We start from the raw sequence: 16032 nt of genomic DNA, 5'->3' as shown, positions 1-16032 counted from the left end.
AAAATGTTATTGTGTTGTATTTGGGCCTTATTCAGGTTTGTTAGCAAACCAAAAAAGCACACTAATGAGCAAAAGCATGTTGCACTATAGGTGGGGCAGATGTTACATATGCAGAGAGACCGTGTCGGACTGGGGCATGCAGGGCCCACCGGGAGAATGCCATTTTAGGGGCCCATGTTAGGGGTGTGGCCAGTCTGCAGAGGGGGTGTGGCCTGCCACCTCATTGGTTTGACTAACCATTAGAGAGTGCAACATCTGGGCCACTTCATAAATATATACAGTAAATTCAGCTGCTGCATGCATGATAATGTACCAGATTAATAACAGCAATGCACTGTAGAAAATACAGTCCAGTATAAGGTAACATATGCATAATATATATAATTCACGTGCATAGTCTAGAACCTGATCCTTAGTGCAGGAGGTGGGCCCCCAGGCAGTGGGGCCAACCGGTGGTTTCCCCTGTACCCTTGTGGGCCAGTCCAAGCCTGCAGAGATATGTACATTTGGGTGGGGTATATTGAAATTGAAATCTAAATTGCAGTATAAAAATAAAGCAGCCAGTATTTACCATGTACAGAAACAATAAAACCCAACTAAATTTAAATATCTCTGCATGTTACATCTACATCACCGGCAATGCAACATGGGTGTGCCCATTAGTGTGCTTTTTTGGTTTGCTAACAAAGTTGAATAACCCCCTATGGAGGTAATTCAGACCTGATCGTAGCGGCAAATTTGTTAGCAGTTGGGCAAAACCATGTGCACTGCAGGTATGACAGATATAACATTTGCAGAGAGAGTTAGATTTGGGTGGGTTATTTTGTTTCTGTGCAGAGTAAATACTGGCTGCTTTAATTTTAGACTGCAATTTAGATTTCAGTTTGAACACACCCCACCCAAATCTAACTATCTTTGCAGATGTAATATCTGCCCACCCTGTAGTGAACATGGTTTTGCCCAAATGCTAACAAATTTGCTGCTGCGATCAGGTCTAAATTACCCCCTATGTCTGTAAAAAGACTGTATTTATTTGTAATATGCAAAAGATATGTGAATATATGGGGTATATCAAACAAGTCTATTAGAAGTTGATTATATATCTAATCGAATGCTGTTTGGGCACAAATGTAGATTTACTTTATTATATTAAATGATGTTAATATCAGTGCTATGTATATTGGAGATCTTTTCATAAAACAATGCTATCAAGTGTGAGTGGAGTCATTTACGATATTCTGATTGTAGAGCTTTTAACTGATTTTAACTGGTTTTGATGTAACCAGTTTTGATGTTACTAACACACCATTTTCTGTTCCCAAAGACACCCCTGAGGAAGCTGTGGCAAACGTTTTGGGTGATATATTATTGTGGTTCAAGTGGACTTAAAAGGCTGTAATCAAGCCCGCCCTGTTGTGGGCACCTACAAGAGTATAACATACCCTCCAACTGTACCTTTTTAATAGGTACAGTACCTTTTTTTATGGTCTGTACCGATTTTTGGCTCTCCAAACTTCCTTTGAAAGTATAGGAAAAGGGACATGGCCATGCCCCCTTTACCCGTGGCCACGCTCCCTTTTCTAATTTGTACCGATTTTTATGTGTAAAATGTTGGAGGGTATGGTATAATTTATGATATATAATTGTGTTTTCACATGTTTATATGAGGAAGCATTTTAACTGTTTATTTTGGAAATTACATTGCTCAAATTTTAAATGTTTTTTATAATTATGTTGAACTTTCATATGAGTTCTATAGGCTGTACTCAGGATAACTTTGACAAGGACTCATTTTCTCGCGTCAAACAAAGTAAACAAGAAATTTCTAAAGTGTATTTAAAGGGACACTACAACTCTTATAAAGTTAAAGGCACTCCCCAGAAAGAAAAGAAGAAAAAAAATTAATAATAATTTTATATATACATATATATATATATATATATATATAGATGTCGTAGTGGTGTCCGGCACTCAAAGCAATTGAGTGGTAAAGTGCTGCGGTGCCCTCCTTGAGGGAATGGTGTCCCACTATATAATTCCAAGGATAAAGCAGGCGGCACTCAGCAGTCTGGATTCCTTTTAAACTTTTATTGAACAACCGACATGTTTCGGAGCTTCCTCCGTCCTCCTGCTTTATCCTTGGAATTATATATATATATATATATATATATATATATATATATATGTAAACATATTAAAAATAATTAGTAGCTGAGCAGCTCTTCCAACACACCCATGAGGTGGCTGCCCAGGGTAATTTTTGTTTTGGTGTGCCCTGATTCCCAGCTTTTCTTTCAGTTCAGTTTTATAATCACCTTTCCATTGTGACATGACTTTAAAGCTTTCCTTCTGTTATCAATGTTGCTATTCCAAGGCTTTTGGGTACACATTTTTGTCTTCCCACCTCAATTTGTGTCAGTTATTTTAGTGCATTGATTTATAGTTATTTCTAATAGTTATTTCAGGTCATTGAATTATGGTAATTTCTGTCAGTTATTACAGATAATCAAAGTTTTTATCCAAATCTATCTAGTGGAAAGCCCAGAACAGGCTCCCTGTGTCTAAGTTCTGGCCAGCGTACACCAAGTTCAGGTCAGCGTACACACAAGTGGGCCTACCAGGACCCCAACCCCTAGTATGTCTTCTGGTATCCAATGTTACCACTCTGTGAAGTTTTCTTCTAAATTCATCCTGTGGAAGGCCCCAAACAGGCTCCCTGGGTCACAGTTTTGTCCAGCGCAATCTGCTGTTAGGTCTGACCAACCTCAACCCCCTAGTATGCCTTCTGGTATCCAATGTTACCACTCTGTGAAGTTTTTATCCAAATCCATCCATAGAAAGACCCAGAACAGGCTGCCTGCGTCAAAGTTCTGGCCAGCGTCCACCAGCGGAAGGTCAGACTGGGACCCCAACCCCATAGTATGTCTTCTGGGATCCAATGTTGCAACTCTGTGAAGTTTTCTTCCAAATCCATCCAGTGGAAGGCCCAGAACAGGCTCCCTGGGTCACAGTTCTGCCCGTCACATTCTTCCATGAGGTCCTACTGGGCTTCTAACCCCCTAAAACCTGGCCAGGATTCAACTGGAACACCTCGCGTTGGTTTTATCCCAATCGGTGCAGGGGTGTCCAAATGCATAACCAGACAGACACACAAACAAACAAACAAACAAACAAACAAACAGAGCAATACATTTTATATATAAGACATATGGCCCTGGTCATGAAAGGGGTGTATTTTTTCACTGGAAACCCTGCCAGTATTTTTAAAGTATGAAGGACATGTGTACCAAGTTTGGTTCAGATCCATTAAGCCATGTAGGAGCCTATGAAGATCAATCATACATATATACATACATAATTTGACATTCTATCTATCTATCTATCTATCTATCTATCTATCTATCGTCCAGAAGAAACCACTCAGACACTTAAATCCTCAATGTTCCGGGTGCAGGGTAAGAAAAAAGATTAATATTTCAATATCCAGCACAAGAGTATACACCAGGGGCTCAAGCAAAGACAGAACCAGCACACTGCTGTTTTAGCTGAACAACTGTCAGTATTGTTCTAGCTGTGACTGGCGGTTCCAAGCTGGGTTGTGGTTGGGAGACGGACTCTCTGGGATGGAATATGGCGGTGCCCACAGCCAGGCGCCACCGGGACCCAGACCGCACAGAGCTTACAATACCGCCCGTTCGCCCCCTCCTGCCTCCCAGACCTCAGATCAGATGGCCGCCACCCGCTCCCGTCAGCCATCTCCGCCCACTGCAGCGCCGCTGGGAGAGGAAGCGCAGCGTCCAGACCGGTAAGCTCCGGCTCCCTGCCGCCAGACTCCCGCTACCTGTGACAGTACTCCCCTCCCTTTTGGGTGGCCTCTGGACACTTGCTCGGCATTTTGAATATGAAACCTTCAAACTAGAGCAGGAGCATGAACGTCAGTGGCATCAACATACGTCCGTTCCTCAGGACCATAGCCCTTCCAGTCCAACAAGTACTGTGGATGACCTTAACATCTTTGGGAGTCCAAAATTTCTTTTACAGTACTTCAAACTTGACTCCTCTGTCAGTGAGGACTCTGGGAGAACGTGGAAGGTTCCTTTGAAAACGATTAAGCACCAAGGGTTTCAGCAAAGAACTATAAAAGAAGTTAGGAACTCGCAAATATGGAGGAAGTTTGAGTCTGAAGGCAACTGGGTTAATGATCTTTTCTATAGGGAATGGTCCAATAAATCGAGGAGCAAGCTTCATAGAAGGAACCCGAAGTCTCAGATTCTGAGTAGACAGCCACACCTTGTCTCCAACTCTGAAACTGGGTGATCATTGAACAAAGTTTCGATGGCAGGGGCATTGCTGAGACCGAACGGCATATTCATAGTACCCATCTCTGGTATTAAAGGCCATCTTCCATTCATCTCCAGCACAAATTCCAATCAGGTTGTAGGCACCTGCTATATCCAACTTGGTGAAGAGTGACGATCCTTTAACCCTATCAAAAAGTTCCATGATCAGTGGCAAGGGGTAACGGTTCTTTATGGTGATTTCATTTAAGCCCCTATTGTCGATGTAGAGATGGAGACCCCATCCTTCTTACTTACAAAAAAAAAAAAACAGCACCAGCAGGAGATTTGGAGGGATGAATGAATCCTTTACTTAAGTTTTCCCTGATGTATTCAGACATCGACCGAGTCTCTGGGGCTGATAAAGGATAAATACGTCCACGGGGTGGCACCTTTCCCAGTATTAGCTCAATCGGACAGTCCTATGGCCTGTTGGGTGGTAGGATATTGACACTCTGTTTACTAAAGACATCTTTAAATCCTGAATACTGAGGAGGAATCAAAACTAGAGGATTACAACTGGTACTCCGAACAAGCCGATTCTTGGACAGACAGGATAAAAAGCAAGTCTCTCCCCAGGAAAGGATTTGCATCATGACCCATTCGACTCTGGGGTTGTGTTTATGGAGCCAAGGGAGACCAAGAACAATTCCATGCAAGGCCTTGGCAATCACCAGGAGTTCTATCTGTTCCACGTGGAGCACCCCAATCCAGATGTTCACGGGAAGGGTTTGAAGAAGAAAAGTCCCATTACTGATGAAAGAATTATAGCTTGATCCAAGGAATGAGTTGGAATTTGGTGTTTCTGGATGAGTTCTGCTGAGATAAAGTTTCCTCTGGCTCCAAAATCTAAAAGAGAGGGAAGAGAAATGACTCCTTGTGAACAATCCTGAGTAACTAGAATGTCGGATTATGAATTTTTTGGAGAATGATTACCTACTCCCAACCTGGCTTCTCCTGGACCAGTTAGGAGCGAAAGTTTCCCGGTCTTTGGGGACAGGAGGCGACAAGATGACCGGAATCCCCACAGTACATGCAAAGGTTCTCGCAGTGGAGCTTCAGTCGTTCTTCAGGTGACAGGTGGGCCCGATTGATTTGCATAGGTTCATCCGGGGAATCTGTAGCCACTGGCAAAGGTGGAAGGGAAGGTGTAACTCGAGACCTAAATCTCTCATTCTGGCCTTTCTCGAGCTAACGTTCCAGAAATCTCAGATAGACCCTACTGCACAAAGAAATCAGGTCTTCCAACTTGGTGGGCATATCTCTAGTCGCCAGACCGTCCTTCAGGTGTTCAGACAGACCGTTCCAGAATGCTGAAATGAGAGCTTCCTCATTCCATCCAAGCTCAGAGACAAGCGTCTGGAACTGTACAACATAATGGCCCATGGTTCTGTTTCCTTGACGGAGACGCATAATCTCTGAGGATGCTGAAGAGACCCTCCCAGGTTCGTCAAAAATTTTGCAGAATGAGGAAATGAACCTGGTATGGTCACTTAATATCAGATCATCTTTTTCCGACAGGGGAGAAACCCATTCTAGAGCAGCACCAGTGAGCAAGGAGACGATATAGGCCACCTTTGTCTTGGAAGTAGGGAAATGACCCGGCTGTAGTGTGAAATGCACATGGCATTGATTTAAGAAGCCTCGACGCTGTTTGGGATTTCCATCGTTATTGTTGGGAGTGGGTAACCGCAGAAGTGTTGGAGACGGAGCAACTGGAGGAGAGATGACTTAACTGGCGGGAGAACTTGAAGGATACACTCTATCCAAGGAGGACTGAAACGAATCCTGACGCAAAGACATTTCTTATAAACACTGGGAAAGCTGTTGCTGGGTGGACTCCAATCCTGGCCAGCTACAATAGTTTGTAGGAGATCCGTGCTCAGGCCCTGCACACCAGTTGGATCCATAGATCCATAGGGCCAGTGCAAACTGTCAATATTGTTCTGTGACTGGTGGTTCCAAGGTGAGTTGCAGATGGGAGATGGACTTCCGGGATGGAAGTGGCCTGAAGGGTTAAAATTCTAAGCCGCCACTGAGGTGACGACTGGGACTAGAGTCACTGAGCTGGGTTCCAATTGGGAGATGGATTCTCCGGGATGGAAGCGGGCTTGTTGAATAAAGTTCCTTCACATGAAGTGCTAACAACTTAAAGACGAGGATAATGAAGAAAAGAAGAATGACACAGGTTTTGGAAATCTGGAGGTGAATTGCTGGAGGACCGAGGACACCGGTATACCATGACCTGAAGCCGAATCACCCCCTTGCAATCTGGAGCAGTGACAGAGACAACTATGGGGGTCATTCAGACCTGATCATATGCTAGGATTTTTCGCTGCGCTGTGATCAGGTCAGAACTGTGCATGCTATGCACCACAATGCGCAGGCGCATCACATGGGTACAAAGCGGATCATTGCTGTGCGATGGATTGTACGAAGAATCCATTCGCACAACCGATTGCAAGGAGATTGACAGGAAGAAGGCGTTTGTTGGTGTCAACTGACCATTTTCTGGGAGTGTTTGGAAAAACGCAGGCGTGTCCAAGCATTTGCAGGGCAGGTGTCTGACATCAATTCCGGCCCCGGACAGGCTGAAGTGATCGCAGCGGCTGAGTAAGTCCTGGGCTACTCAGAAACTGCACAAAACTTTTTTGGACCGCTCGGCTGCACATGCGTTCGCACACTTGCAAAGCAAAAATACACTCCCCTATGGGCGGCCACTATCTGCTCGCAGCAGTCCAAAAAACCACTAGCGATTGATCAGGTCTGAATTAGGCCCTATAGATGGGTGGAGACTCTGAGAAGCTGAGCTGCCATAACAACAGGACCCAGGATCAAGAGCACACCCTGGAAACTGGGAGCACAGAGCACTAGCATGCAGACTAGGCTACATCAGACGTTGCACTGGTGCCAGATTGCCCCAAAATCCTCCCAGAAATACCCTGTGATCTCATGGGATTGGTGCAGCCGCATTTGCCTGCATCTGGCCTCTGATTGGCCCTTTGCTACTATGTGCCTAAATACAATATGGCGGTGCCCACAGCCAGGCGCCGCCGGGACCCATACCGCACAGAGGTCACAATACTGCCCGTTTGCCCCCTCCTGCCTCCCAGACCTCAGATCAGATGGCCGCTACCCGCACCCGCCAACCGTCTCCGCCCATTGCAGTGCCGCCGGGAGAGGAAGCGCAGTGCCCGGACCGGAAAGCTCCGGCTCCCCACCGCTAGACTCCCGCTACCCATGACAACAATTTAAATCCAAACCAAGAGAATGAATAGCAGTACATTAGCATGTTTGCACAAATACTCATCATCCAGACAGCTGTTTCAGTCATAGACCTTCATCAGGGGACAACCAGATAAAGGGACTGATTCTGAGATGGACGTGTGGGCGTTCACGGGGCGGCAACGCAGCACTGAGGGGTGGAACAAGCTGAACGGGGGCGGGGCAGGCTGGGACCGTTTACCGGGCGACTGCATGACGTCACATGCAGCCGCTTCGATAAAAAAAAATGGCAGCCGACCAACTGGCGCTGCCAGGGATAAACCTTAGTTCCGATGCGTATGCAATCTAATTGAAATCTAAAAGGAAATTCGGTAGAAAGGTTCTTCCCTGTTGGCTCTGGAACTGCCTGAATATAAATGGCTACGACCTGACTATCACCATAATCAGAAAATACACATAATACACAGAGAATGTAGCCGATCAGTAGTTAAATATGTAAAGGTATATACAATATGTTCCTTTGGTTGGTCTTCATAAATCAGTCCATCTTAATATGTTTTTCTCTCTCCTCCCATCTCTTGGGGTTTTCAGTGGTGTACATAATTTCACCCAGATATATGTGGACAGAAAAATAAAAGAAAACCAAATGTGTAGTATTCCTTTTTGTTACACAAAAAAACACTGGGGAATGTAGGTGATTCTTTCAATCTTATTGAGATGCTATTTGTGGACAATCCAGCATACCCCACTCACACTGGTTCAGGTGGAAGAAAATATATAAAAGTATCTTTTATGTTCTATCTCATCCCGAGAGCATCCACCCCAATCCGAATATCGAAGAAAGGAGGCAACTGTAGATGTAATTGCAGAATCTCTATGGGTAAAGATTAAGCATACCCAGCAACTCACACTGAGAACATAAGAAGCACACACGTAAAGGTACCTTCTCTGAAATTAGTGAGGCGTACCCCTACTCACACCACAGATTGCAGGGACATTCCCATCAAGCTATCTTTGTATCTACCTTATTCAGTGAACAGAGCTTGGTTCAGGGGTGGATATATTCAGTCCAGATCCAGAAACGGTGGCAAGCAAAGTTTACTCCTTGTTGTCAACGTGTTTTAGTCAAGTGACCTTTATCAAGACATCAATGTCTCGCTATGCTCGCCACGGGTTCTATTCTCCCTCTATGGGTGTTGTGGACACTCATAGAGGGGGAATCACCTACCTCGCTGGTATACCGATGGCGGTATGGTGCCCCCATCAGGATCCCAGCATCTGTATTGTGACAGCTGGGATCCCGACGAACAGTATAGTAACCGCATACCATATACAGTATATATATATATATATATATATATATATATATATACGTATGTCAGTAGCTGCACCCAGCATGAACTATATAACATGGGCCATTTCTTCCAGCGGGCGAGCCGTGCAATCGTAGCCAGCAGGGTCCATGACCCCTGCTGGCTACATCTCCCATAGCGCTCGCTGAAGTTACATCATGACATGGCCGGGTATAAATCGGGCAGCGTAGTACGGTGCGGAGGAATCTGAGCGGCCACCTTCTTTAGACGCCAGAGTCTGACGGACGTCAGCTGTAGCCTCCTCGCGGACATCATCTCCAAACGCTGACGCCCTGCATTTCTAACTCCCTGTCTGAAAACGTTGACAGCAGCTGCTGACTCATACCCCTTTTCCACTAGCTCAAAAAACATGGGTAAATGCACGGGGCGTGCATTTACCCGTGTTTTTTGGTAGTGGAAACTGCTTCCTCTGCAAAAACCCGGATCAAGTGATCCGGGAATCCTACCCGGGAAGCTTACCGGGTTGAACACGAGTTCAACCCGGTAAGCTGTGCAGTGTAAACAGAAACCGCTCCCGTTCACAGTGTATGGAAGGGTGGCGCTGGAAGATCATGTGATCTCCCAGCGCCGCCCCTGCCGCATCACCAGCAGCGTCACCAACCCGCCAATATGCCAGGTTGGTGAGTGCAGTGGGAAAGGGGGCTCTGATGCGGGTCGCAGCCGAGTAGCACCCGAGTCAGGCTCCCAGCTGCGACCCGCATCACTAGTGGAAAAGCGGTATCAGTAAGTCACAGCGTGACAGAATTAAGGAGGTCAGTGAACTTAAACATGTAAATTGCTGCCTAAATCACTGCTCTATAATTGCAGTTGTGTAGTTTGTTCTTTAATATAAAATGGGCATTTTGCTAACCATACAGCCAGGGCCATTTCTACCAGTGGGCGAGCCGTGCAATCTCACTGGCGCCCATTGCTGGGTGAAGTTATGTGAAATGATGTGACTGCGTCGTGAAGTCACAATGTCACCTTAGGATCCCATGGTGTTAAGGAACATCGCTGAGGAACGGGCGCGCACTACATTAGCGTGGCGTGTTTGGGGCATAATATTGCATACCCTCCAACATAGCGTTCCATTAGGTACAAAATACTCCAGGGTTTTTGTACCAGCGGCAGTTACAGAGGTGGAGCTGCAGCACATTCCAAAATTCAAATAGGGAAGCCACACCAACTGCCATTCAGTCCTGGCCGGTGATGATTGGCAGTGTTTGGGGTGGCAGTTAGGGTGGCTCCCCTAGTTGAATTTTGGACTGTGCTGCAGCCCCACCTTTGTAACTGCCACTGGTAAGGAAGTCCAGGAACAGGGCATTTCTCTTACGTCCTAGAGGATGCTGAGGTCCCTTTTAGTACCATGGGGTATAGATGGTTCCGCAGCAGCCTTCGGCACTTTAAGACTTTTCAACAGTGTGAACTGGCTCCTCCCTCTATGCCCCTCCTCCAGACCTCAGTTTAGAAAATGTGCCAGGGAGACTGGATGCACACTAGTGGAGCTCTACAGAGCTTTGCTGGAAAAGACTTTGTTAGGTTTTTATTTTACAGGGAAGCTGCTGGCAACAGCTTCCCTGCTCCGTGGGACTTAGGGGGGGAAGTAGGAACCAACTTCTCAATTAGTTAATGGTTCTGCTTCCGCTGACAGGACACCATTAGCATACCCTCCAACATGACCCGCCCCACTAGGTACAAAATGCTCTGTTTCTGGACTTCCCTCTTAATTTATTATTGCCATCACCTGTGAAGAAACAGCTTTCCTATCATTTAGCTAGTTCAACACAGGTGATGGAAATCATTAATTAAGAGGGAAGTCCAGAAACAGAGCATTTTGTACCTAGTGGGGCGGGTCATGTTGGAGGGTCTGCATTAGCTCCTGAAGGGTACTGAACACAGCTCAAGCCTAGCCAGCGTTCACTCCCACAGCACTGCCGCCACCCCCTAACAGAGCCAGAAGTCAGAAGGCTAGTGAGTATATTACCGGAGTCCTGCAGAGAGGGGATCCTCCGGTCATCGTTGGCAGCATACAGGTACACGTGCAGCGGCGGGAAGCTGCGCGCCATGTCTCTCAGCACAAGGGTGCAGAGCATTGGGGGGGGGGGGGGCGCGCTCTGAGGGCATGTTTAAAAACCTTACTCTTACTGGCAAAAAGGATACATACATGTACAGCCGCTGATGTGCCATCCCCAGCCAGTATAAATATTACATTGCTGAGGCTGAAGGGCGGGGCTTCTCCTCAGACTTGTCAGAACACTCACTGGGTGCCATTTTCTCCTGCAGAAACTCCAGTGTGAAGCTCCTGAACGCTGTTTCTCCTCATGACAACGCTGACACAAGTACAGGGTGTTATAGAAGGGGCAGAGAGTGTTCATTATAATTAGGTCTGTGGGCCTATTATTGGTATATGAGCTGTAAGTGGGTAATATTTCCACAATTCACAATAAGGTGCAGTGTGTGGACTGGCAAATCCCTCTGTGTCTCTCTGACAGACTTTAGTGTGGGTCTGTCCCCAATAGCTCCCCTGTGTGATAGGGGTATATGTGTGTGTGTGTGTGTGTGTGTGTGTGTGTGTGTGTGTGCGTGCGTGCGTGCGTGCGTGCGTGCGTGTACAAGTGTGTAACATGTCAGACATTGGGGAGGTTTCTTCCCAGGAAGAATCCATTGTAGATGCACAAGAGGGTAATGTGGTGGCCCTTTCCTCTCAGAAGGAGACGGAGTGGGTGAGAATTAGAGATGAGCGCCTGAAATTTTTCGGGTTTTGTGTTTTGGTTTTGGGTTCGGTTCCGCGGCCGTGTTTTGGGTTCGAACGCGTTTTGGCAAAACCTCACCGAATTTTTTTTGTCGGATTCGGGTGTGTTTTGGATTCGGGTGTTTTTTTCCAAAAACACTAAAAAACAGCTTAAATCATAGAATTTGGGGGTCATTTTGATCCCAAAGTATTATTAACCTCAAAAACCATAATTTACACTCATTTTCAGTCTATTCTGAATACCTCACACCTCACAATATTATTTTTAGTCCTAAAATTTGCACCGAGGTCGCTGTGTGAGTAAGATAAGCGACCCTAGTGGCCGACACAAACACCGGGCCCATCTAGGAGTGGCACTGCAGTGTCACGCAGGATGTCCCTTCCAAAAAACCCTCCCCAAACAGCACATGACGCAAAGAAAAAAAGAGGCGCAATGAGGTAGCTGTGTGAGTAAGATTAGCGACCCTAGTGGCCGACACAAACACCGGGCCCATCTAGGAGTGGCACTGCAGTGTCACGCAGGATGGCCCTTCCAAAAAACCCTCCCCAAACAGCACATGACGCAAAGAAAAAAAGAGGCGCAATGAGGTAGCTGTGTGAGTAAGATTAGCGACCCTAGTGGCCGACACAAACACCGGGCCCATCTAGGAGTGGCACTGCAGTGTCACGCAGGATGGCCCTTCCAAAAAACCCTCCCCAAACAGCACATGACGCAAAGAAAAAAAGAGGCGCAATGAGGTAGCTGACTGTGTGAGTAAGATTAGCGACCCTAGTGGCCGACACAAACACCGGGCCCATCTAGGAGTGGCACTGCAGTGTCACGCAGGATGTCCCTTCCAAAAAACCCTCCCCAAACAGCACATGACGCAAAGAAAAAAAGAGGCGCAATGAGGTAGCTGTGTGAGTAAGATTAGCGACCCTAGTGGCCGACACAAACACCGGGCCCATCTAGGAGTGGCACTGCAGTGTCACGCAGGATGGCCCTTCCAAAAAACCCTCCCCAAACAGCACATGACGCAAAGAAAAAAAGAGGCTTTTTACTGATATTTGGTGTTTTGGATTTGACATGCTCTGTACTATGACATTGGGCATCGGCCTTGGCAGACGACGTTGCTGGCATTTCATCGTCTCGGCCATGACTAGTGGCAGCAGCTTCAGCACGAGGTGGAAGTGGATCTTGATCTTTCCCTAATTTTGGAACCTCAACATTTTTGTTCTCCATATTTTAATAGGCACAACTAAAAGGCACCTCAGGTAAACAATGGAGATGGATGGATTGGATACTAGTATACAATTATGGACGGGCTGCCGAGTGCCGACACAGAGGTAGCCACAGCCGTGAACTACCGCACTGTACTGTGTCTGCTGCTAATATATAGACTGGTTGATAAAGAGATAGTATACTCGTAACTAGTATGTATGTATAAAGAAAGAAAAAAAACCACGGTTAGGTGGTATATACAATTATGGACGGGCTGCCGAGTGCCGACACAGAGGTAGCCACAGCCGTGAACTACCGCACTGTACTGTGTCTGCTGCTAATATATAGACTGGTTGATAAAGAGATAGTATACTCGTAACTAGTATGTATGTATAAAGAAAGAAAAAAAAACCACGGTTAGGTGGTATATACAATTATGGACGGGCTGCCGAGTGCCGACACAGAGGTAGCCACAGCCGTGAACTACCGCACTGTACTGTGTCTGCTGCTAATATATAGACTGGTTGATAAAGAGATAGTATACTCGTAACTAGTATGTATGTATAAAGAAAGAAAAAAAAACCACGGTTAGGTGGTATATACAATTATGGACGGGCTGCCGAGTGCCGACACAGAGGTAGCCACAGCCGTGAACTACCGCACTGTACTGTGTCTGCTGCTAATATATAGACTGGTTGATAAAGAGATAGTATACTCGTAACTAGTATGTATGTATAAAGAAAGAAAAAAAAACCACGGTTAGGTGGTATATACAATTATGGACGGGCTGCCGAGTGCCGACACAGAGGTAGCCACAGCCGTGAACTACCGCACTGTACTGTGTCTGCTGCTAATATATAGACTGGTTGATAAAGAGATAGTATACTCGTAACTAGTATGTATGTATAAAGAAAGAAAAAAAAACCACGGTTAGGTCACTGGTATATACAATTATGGACGGGCTGCCGAGTGCCGACACAGAGGTAGCCACAGCCGTGAACTACCGCACTGTACTGTGTCTGCTGCTAATATAGACTGGTTGATAAAGAGATAGTATACTACTAATATTATATACTGGTGGTCAGGTCACTGGTCACTAGTCACACTGGCAGTGGCACTCCTGCAGCAAAAGTGTGCACTGTTTAATTTTAATATAATATTATGTACTCCTGGCTCCTGCTATAACCTATAACTGGCACTGCAGTAGTGCTCCCCAGTCTCCCCCACAATTATAAGCTGTGTGAGCTGAGCAGTCAGACAGATATATAATATATATAGATGATTCAGCACACTGGCCTGAGCCTGAGCAGTGCACACAGATATGGTATGTGACTGAGTCACTGTGTGCTGTGTATCGCTTTTTTCAGGCAGAGAACGGATTATAAATAAAAGTGGTGGTCACTGGTCACTATCAGCAAAACTCTGCACTGTACACTACTGAGTACTCCTAATGCTCCCCAAAATTAGTAAATCAAGTGTCTCTCTAATCTATTCTAATTCTAAACGGAGAGGACGCCAGCCACGTCCTCTCCCTATCAATCTCAATGCACGTGTGAAAATGGCGGCGACGCGCGGCTCCTTATATAGAATCCGAGTCTCGCGATAGAATCCGAGCCTCGCGAGAATCCGACAGCGTCATGATGACGTTCGGGCGCGCTCGGGTTAACCGAGCAAGGCGGGAAGATCCGAGTCGCTCGGACCCGTGAAAAAAAACATGAAGTTCTGGCGGGTTCGGATTCAGAGAAACCGAACCCGCTCATCTCTAGTGAGAATGTTGCAAAAGAATATGTCACTGCTTGCAAAGAAATTCTCTGAGTGTGAACAACAGACTAAATATTGTAGGCAGTCTGTGGAGGATGTACTGTTTACTGACCCCTCCATATCAGCCACTCGGGTCCCATCCAGTTCCCAGAAAAGGTCTCTGGCCCAGATAATGCAAGGGGACACCGACACAGATTCTGACTCTGACGTTGACACTGGGGATTTGAGAGGGGCATACCCCAAATTAGCCAAAAGCATACAATGTATGATAGTTGCTTTAAAGGAAGTGTTGGAGTTTCCTGAAACAACACTGGTCCCAGAGGAAAAGGATTATTTTAAATTAAATAAAAAGCAGGTTGTGACTTTTCCTCCTTCAAAGGATTAGAATGCGTTCTTTGAAGAATCCTGGGCTAACCCTGAGAAGAAATTTACCCTTCCCAGAAGGGTACGTGTAGCGTACCCTTTCCCTGAGGAAGACAAGCACAAATGGGCGACACCCCCAATGATAGACACCTCAGTTTCTCGGCTGTCTAAGAAAATAGTTTTGCCTGCCCCTGGATCAGCCTCATTAAAAGATCCAGCTGACCGTAAATTAAAAACAACCCTAAAATCCATATATACGGCTAACGGAACGGTGCTCAGGCCCACCATTGCTTGTGTGTGGGTAGGTAACGCTGTGGAAAAATGGTCTGACAATTTGCTTGTTAACATAGACATAGTTGACAGGGATGAAATAGTCCTAACTCTCGGCCATATCAAAGATGCTGCAGGTTACTTAGTGGAAGCTATGAAGGATATTGGGTTGCTGAGTTCAAGATCCTCCGCTATGGCGATTTCAGCCCGCAGGGCGCTGTGGATCCACCAATGGAATGCTGATGCGGAATCAAAAAAGAATATTGAGGCGCTTCCTTACAATGGAGAAGCCCTCTTTGGAGACAAGCTGGATACCATGATTTCAACAACTACATCAGACAAGTCAGCATTTCTGCCTTCCGTAGCTGCTCCACCTAGGAAAAGATTTCATTCTCATATGATGCAATCCTTTCGGCCCAACAAGTCCAAAAAGGCAAAGGGTACCCCCTTCTTCGCAGGAAGAGGGTGAGGAAGAGGTAAAAAAAAATCTACAACACTATCAGGCGCAGGAGCAGAAGTCAACAGCTACTTCTGCTAAAACCTCAGCATGACGCTGGGGCTCCCCTGCGGGAGTACGATCGGGTGGGGGTATGTCTACTGTCTTTCAGCCAGGTCTGGGTTCACTCAGATCTGGATCCTTGGGTATTGCAGATAGTATCCCAAGGGTACAAATTGGAATTTCAGAACCTTCCCCATGCCGATTTTTCAAATCAGCCTTACCAGCTTCTGTTCAGGAAAGAGCAAAAGTGCTGAACGCAATACAGAAATTAT

The sequence above is a fragment of the Pseudophryne corroboree genome, chromosome 7 (genome assembly GCF_028390025.1).
Source record: "Pseudophryne corroboree isolate aPseCor3 chromosome 7, aPseCor3.hap2, whole genome shotgun sequence".
NCBI classification, from domain to species: domain Eukaryota; kingdom Metazoa; phylum Chordata; class Amphibia; order Anura; family Myobatrachidae; genus Pseudophryne; species Pseudophryne corroboree.
This window is presented reverse-complemented; position numbering follows the sequence as displayed.